The sequence below is a fragment of the Electrophorus electricus genome, chromosome 19 (genome assembly GCF_041902795.1).
Source record: "Electrophorus electricus isolate QZ-2024a chromosome 19, ASM4190279v1, whole genome shotgun sequence".
NCBI lineage: Eukaryota > Metazoa > Chordata > Actinopteri > Gymnotiformes > Gymnotidae > Electrophorus > Electrophorus electricus.
Genome location: NC_137515.1, coordinates 6,119,136 through 6,127,162, shown reverse-complemented (window position 1 = coordinate 6,127,162; position 8,027 = coordinate 6,119,136).

Here is an 8,027-nt window from a genome sequence, read left to right as displayed (position 1 = left end):
AGTTAAAGGTGCAGTGTCTAATGTTTACTGGAATGTATTATCGTAAATTAAATATTGTATAATACCATGTTTTTTATTCGTCTGTAAGCATCTATAACTACAAATCGCAGTCTGTTCATTATCTTAGAATGAGCCCTTGATATGGACATAGAGGGTCTTAATTGACCAGATGCCATCGTGTTGAGCTTATATGTTTCTACAGTAGCCTATAACAGAAAGACCAAGCACTGGCTTTAGAGAGTGCCATTTATATTTTTATATTGAAGTTAGTGGTGCTACAAGACTGGCTGAAATAAGAATCAGTAGTAGTTATCATTACTAACTAATAATTTTGGGTTGTGAGAAGTTTAATAACCCACATTTTGACAAATGGAAAATCATACTTATTATTTAGCACAAGAAAAAACAAAGCATGGTAAATCTTCATAATCATTGATGTGAAAACTTAAACAAGATAAACAAAATCAGGATAGCTAATGGCAGAATACAAGGATAAACAAAGAATTAACAGCTCAAGTTTCTAGCCTCCATAACATTACCAGTTAGTCTATTCTGTCTTTGACCTGTGCAAATGGAGAAAAAAAAGATATCCCACTAATGCTGCGTTGCAATCAGACTGAATGCCTGGAATAAACCATTAGCAATAAAAGACTAGCACAATGCAGAATAAGTTACAATATTTATCTTACATGGGAGCTATAATTTGTAGTTTTACAGACTAAATAATTAAATACAATTTCTAAATATCTACCTAGAGTACCCCTTTCACTTGACATATTATGTTACTTGATGTGGTTATAGACGATAACATCATTTTGGAAGTAATTTGTCACCCATCAACTACTGTAGGGTCTATACGTGCTTGGATAGTTATGGGTATTGTGTGAGCTATTAAGTTGGTTGTGTGATGGTGGAGACAGGGAGGGAGAAAGCCATCAGTGTTGCAACAGAGTTTTTTTTAATTCTCCATAGAAACAAAGAAGCACAGCACTGAGTGTGCAAAAATCAAACAAAAGAAAGCAGAAGCTATAGTGCTGGTAGAAATCTCCAACAGCATAGACTTGGCAGCGGCAAGCTTGGACGAGACAGGAATGCTAGTTTTGGAGCAATGCACAACACCTGGAGGTAGGCAACACACAGGGACCCTTTAATGAGGGATTTTGGCCCAAGCCGAGGTCTTTGAGGTGTGGGAATGAATGTTTATAAAATGTTCTAAAACTTTGTTTTATATTTCTATTCCTATTCCTCTTTACACCAATGATTGCAGCTACAATGAGATTGCTCCTCCTGGTGCAGTTACAATCAAATTCTGCCTAATACCCAAAAGACTGTGGCAACAGTGGTGGACTACAGATTCATCCCCACCTCCATATCCCCCTCAGAATCAGTATATGGATGCAAGCGCATAAAGCCTGCACCAACCAAATACATAGAATTGTAATTGTAAGCAGAATAAAAAATAAAATAATAAAATAAATATCTGAGCAATCATGCAGCAAAAATTTGTACAAAAGAGTAGGAGAACGTTAGTGTTTATTTCATTTTGTTGGTCCACCAAAAATGTGTTGAATGCAATAACAACCAGTAGTTGGACATGTTTAATGTATCAGACGTATATTGCTCTTGAAAATGAGGCCCATTGAACCCAAGCAGAGTGGTGGAATCCTTGGAAGCAACACCACTACCTTGGTGATTCCTACATTCAGATCAAATGGCCATAAGTGAAGTAAGACACTACAGAAAAAGAAGTTGCATGCCCTGGAATATATTTACTGCTGTACCTAATAAGACAAATTAGATTGAGAAACAGCTAAAAAAAAATGAAGCAAAAAAGCTTAGAGGTTGTGCTCCAGGTGGTGCTCAAAAAACAATATGGGATAGATAATTGGAACACATTTGAGAGCAAGCCTGTCCTTTTAGGGTGGGGTGGTATCCATCCTACTAGGGAGGGCACTGCTCTCCTTACCAGTAACATAAGACATAGTCTCATGACAGACCTAGTTAATCTATGACAATCAGAACAGAAGCCAAACAGCAGACTAAGAGGCTAAACCAACCGCCTGCTGGTCGCAACATTACGTCACACGTGTTTCATCATATTGACACTGTATCTGAGCTAAGGAGAAATACAGAAAACAAAGAAAACAAAAAAAAAACATATCTTAGTAACATAAATATGAATAAAATAACACAGCACACTGCCTGCACATTTTATCTAATGCTGGGTTTACTAAATGTTAGATCCCTAACATCTAAAAAAGTGAAAGAACTGTGTTGCAAAAACATGCAATGAGCATACTGCACATGTGGTAAAACAGCTAGTTTTCACTTGCACAAACTGTTTTCAGATGAAATACACGTTAAAAAGTGTTTTCTTCTCATGCTTTACATTTTGGTTAAAAACAGTATTTCTTTCACTAACACAGTGTCGATTACAATACTTGGAACCGGTGCTTCATAGTGGGCAAAAGTGAAAGAACAGAGTTGCAATTACTTGCAATGTGCACTTTGAAAAACAGCTTATTTTCATTGCACAATCTGTATTTAGTTAAAATACACGTTACAACGTGATTTCCTATGCATTACATTTCTGTTAAAAACAATATGTCTTGGACTGTAACTTAGTCTTGCAATGAAGCAGTGTATAAGTCGATTACAATGCTTTGAAACATTGTTTCATAGTGGGTAGAAGTTAGAACAGAGTTGCTATTAATTACAATGAGCATATTGCAAACCTGGTAAAACAGTTACTTTTCACTTGCACAAAATATTTCATTTAAAATAAGTGTTACAACATGTTCTCCTATTCATTATATTTTGTTTAAAAACAATATGTCTTGCACTGAAACAAAGTACAAGTGTATAAGAAACTTTGGAAAGTTCCTTCTTGGCAGAAGTGAAACAACTGAGTTGCTATTACTTGCAACATCTTGCAAACGTGATTACAATGCTTCAAAATTCTGTTTCAAAGTGGGCAGATGTGAATGAACAAAGTTGCAATTACTTGCATTGTGCATATTGAAAAACATGTTAAAACATCTTATTTTCACTTGTTCAAACTGTTTTCAGTTGAATTACATATTACAAAGTGTTTTCTTATGCATTATATTATGGTTAAAAACTGTATGTGTGGCCATGAATATGTTTATAAGTCGATTACAATGCTAGGAAACGCTGTTTTACAGTGGGTAGAAGTGAAAAAACAGAGTTGCAATTACTTGCAATGTGCATATTGAAAAACATGTTAAACCAGCTTATTTTCACTTGCACAAACTGTTTTCGGTTCACTTACATTGTAAAGGTTGGCACCAGGCCGAGGTCCCCTCCGGCCACCAGAGGGAGGCCTCGAGTCAACAACACTACTAATCAGGCTTAACACCCAACTGCTGAGCTAGACCTTATATAAGCCCAGTGACCCAGTCATTTAGTGCTAGGTCTTTGACAAAGTTCTGAGCCAAGCCTCTAGCCAAGTGACAGAACAGAGTTGCTATTAATTGCAATGAGCATCTTGCAAACATGGTAAAACAGTTACTTTTCACTTGCACAAAATATTTCATTCACAACATCCTGCAAACATGTTAAAACAACTGGTTTTCACTTGCACAAAATGTTTTCAGTTAAAATACATGTTACAACGTGTTTGTTTATGCATTACATTATGGTTAAAACTATGTCTGGCCATGAATCCGTTTACAAGTCGATTACAATGCTTGGAAGCGTTGTTTTGTAGTGGGCAGAATTGAAAGAACTCAATCTGTTGCACAATCTGTTTTCTGTTGAAATACCTGTTTATAACATATTTTCTTAGCCATTACATTTTGGTTAAAAACAATATGTCTTGCACTGAAACAGAGTACAAGTTGATTATAAGCTTTGGAAAGACATTTTCCTACTGGGCTGAAGTGAAAGAACTGAATTTCTATTACTTGCAATGAGCATATTGCAAATGCGGTAAAACAGCTAGTTTTCACTTACATGAACTATTTTCACTTGAAATGCATGATACAAACTGTTTTCTTAAGAACGGAGCAATAACGTGCAAAGTGCACATTGCAAATGTTGTAAAATAGCTTGTTTTCACTTGAAATACGTGTTTTCTTATAATACATTACATTTTGGTTAAGAACATTGTCTTGCACAGAAACAGTGTACAAGCTGATTACAATGCTTGGAAATGCTGTTTCAAAATGCTTAAACGTGAAAGAACAAATGTGAACATTGCAAATGTCTTAAAACAGCATGTTTTCACTTGCATATAAATATTTTCATTTGAAATACATGTTACAAAGTGTTGCCTTATCATGTTTTACATTTTGGTTGAAAACAATATGCGTTGCACTGAAACAGTGTATAATTTGATTACAGTGCATTGAAACGCTGTTTCAAAGTGGTCACAAGTGAACAGAGTTGCATTTACTTGCAATGTGCACATTGCAAACGTGGAAAAACAGCTTGTTTTCACTTATGTAAACTATTTTTACTTACAAAGTGTTGCCTTATGCATTATATTTTGCTTAAAAAGAGCATTTCTTTCATTATCACAGTGGATTGGTCGATTACAATGATTTGAAATTCTGTTTCAAAGTGGGCAGAAATGAATGAACAGAGTTGCATTTGCTTCCAATGTGCATATTGAAAAATGTGTTAAAACAGCTGGTTTTCAGTTGCACAAACTGTTTTCAGTTGAAATTTGTGTTACAAAGTGTTTTCGTTTGCAATACATTTTGCTTAAAAACAGTATTTGTTTTAGTAACACAGTCGATTACACTGCTTGGCAATGCAGTTTTGTACTGGGCAGAAGTCAAAGAACAGAGTTGAAATTACTTGCAATGTGCACAATACAAATACAAAAAAAAACCCAGCTTGTTTTCATGTACATATACTATTTTCACTTGACATAGGCGCCATTTACCATGGCATCCCGTTTTAGCGGTTTGCTGGCGCATTTGTATGCCATGTAGTGATATATCCAACAGGGACCGCTGGTATTCAACTGACTGTGATGCAGGAGTGGCAATGCACAGGCTCCGTTTCTGTCACATCTGGCTAGCGCATGCTAGGCTAGTCCTGGAGTGTGGGGATGTTCGCCATCGAGGTCAGACTCTTCTGCCCCTAGGTCATCCCCGTACTCCGGTTCTATTTCCTCAGTCGTAGACAGTCACAGACTCTCCTGTGGTGGAGGAAAACTGCTAAGTATGGTGAACATTTTAACCCATCTGTGTGCCCCTGCCATTTCTACACTGCACCAGTACACGTCTGCATCTGAGGGGAGGACCGGATCGAAGGTGTAGGTCATGGGTCCGTGTCCCCCCCCCCCCCAAGTACTGCCTCTTTAGCATAACCGTTTCCCCATTTACTAAGGGAGTGGCACAAATGATGACCCCTTTGGTGTCATTAATGAGGATATATTGGGAGGTGGATGTTCCCAATATCTCTGTGCCCAAACTTGCCAGTTTCAATAGCAAGAGGAGCAGCATCCTGTTGAGGGGTGAGGGTTAACCAATCTTGATTCCCTCAGGACAAGAGGGCAGCATGTGGCCTTTTCCTCCCTGCTCCCCTCTTAGGTTGGTTACCTTGTCACCCCTCAGGATCAGGAGCTCTTTTACAATGCGATGCGTGTGTCCAAGTTTTCCTTCCTTGGACAAAACCAAGAGGCCTCAAATGGGAAAATTTGGGGCCTTGGATAAGAGCAGAACAGGAAGGTACATGGAAAATTAATGAGCAGGGAGAGGAGGTAAATAGCTGCATGCGAACAAGAAGACAAAAGGTGCAATTTACCCTCAAGGTTACAAGACATGTAGAGGTGGTAGAAGAACACAGGGGATGGCAGGAACAGGCTTCCATTCCTCTTCCTGAGTCCCCCCTTCTAAAAAAGGTTCCTAATGTGTTGTGGGCATGAGGGAAGAATGATGTAGGGTTGACTAAAGGGGTAGTACCAGTAAAAATCACACCCAAGTCCGATTACAGGCCCAAGCAAGGAGGAGTGATAGTGACATGCCCAGATTCTCCTATACAAACACCAATTTTCCCTGTTAAAAAAACAGGTTGTAATGAATGGAGGTTTGTACAGGACCTCCAAGCAGTCAATACAGCAGTTAGACAAAGAGCCCAAATGTCCCAAACCCGCACACAATCCTCTTATCTATACCAGACGATAGTAAATGGTTCACTGTTGTGGACCTAGCTAATGCCTTTTTCAGTATTCCAGTGCATAAGGCTAGCCAGTATTCATTTGCCTTTCAATTTGAGGGAAAACCTTATACATTCACACGATTGTGTCAGGGTTATTGTGAATCTCTATAAAGATTTATTATTTATAAGGATGCCCTCAGCCTAGCACCACTCCAGTTATCAGAGGGCAGTGTGCTATTACAGTATGTTGATGATTTACTTCTGGCCACACCCACCCCAGAACAGTGTGAAAGACATTGCTTGTGCTTACTCATGCACTTAGCCAAGACTGGCCACCAAGCCAGCAGGTCAAAGTTACAATTTGTATAGCCAGTAGTAAAATTCTTGGGTCACATGTTTTCTAGAGAAGGGAAGGCATTGGCCACTGACTGTTCATCAGCCATCGCTCGCATTCCAAAGCCTACCATCAATCGCCAGCTGCTTTCATTTCTGGGAACATACTCATACTGCCGCACCTTCATTCCTAATTACGCACAATTGGAAGCCCCATTGAGAGCTATAGTCTCAACAGAGGGATCTCAAACCAAGGTGGAATGGACCCCAGAGGCAGAGGAAGTGTTTGTGGGGTTAAAACAGTCCCTCCAAACCATACCCACCTTAGGTATACCAAATCCAGACAAGCCATTCACCCAGACAGTTGACAGTTCTCCTGCAGAAGCATGGAGACAGAAATAGGCCAGTTGCTTACTATTCCTGCAAACTAGACCCGGTGGCCGCAGGCTACTGGCTGTACAAATTGTAACTTTGACCAATTTTCCAGGGAAAATTGGTGTTTGTATAGGTGAATAAGGGCATGTCACTATCACTCCTGCATCCAGGAGGTCTTTGAACACTGGTTTAATGCCTTTTATGGCTTCTGGTTTCAGGGCATACTGACTTTGCTTGGGCCTGTAATCAGACTTGGGTGTGATTTTTACTGGTACTACCCCTTTAATCAACCCTACATCATTCTTCCCTCATGCCCACAACACATTAGGAACCCTTTTTAGAAGGGGGGACTCAGGAAGAGGAATGGAAGCCTGTTCCTGCCATCCCCTGTGTTCTTCTACCACCTCTACATGTCTTGTAACCTTGAGGGTAAATTGCACCTTTTGTCTTCTTATTCGCGTACAGCTATTTACCTCCTCTCCCTGCTCATTAATTTTCCATGTACCTTCCTGTTCTGCTCTTATCCAAGGCCCCAAATTTTCCCATTTGAGGCCTCTCGGTTTTGTGATTGACACATCAGATGTTGGTGGCACTCCCACTGCAGCCCCCATAAGTAAACCAGATAAATACGATGCCTCTCTAGAGATGTCGGGGTTTTTTATTGCAAGGCATGCTATATTTCAATAGCATTCCCCCTTATAACCAGGCTAAAATAGCATTCCTTACCTCTCGTCTAACCAACAAAACTTTAGGGCTACTGCCATCTGCGAGAACTTACAAGTGGCTACTTACGAAGATTTTATTGCACAATTCAAAGCCATGTTTGATCACCCACATGAGGGAAGAGCATGGGGAGAAATGCTTACTAAACTCTGTCAAGGCAACTGTTCTGTGTCAGATTATGCCTGCGAATTCCATACCATTGCTGCTGTTAGTGGGTGGAATGAAGCAGCCCTGATTGTCACTTTCCGGAACAGTCTGAACACATAGGCATTGCATGAACTGGCTTCCAGGGATGATGAGCTTAACCTCGATCAGCTGATAGCCCTAGCTATCCATCTTGACTGTTTTTGTGGGAACGAAGACTGCGTAGAGATAACAGTACCCGCTTAACTTATACCACTCCGGTAACTAGAGTAAATCCCAGACAAGAGACTGCAGCAGAGCCTATGCAATGTGATTCTTTA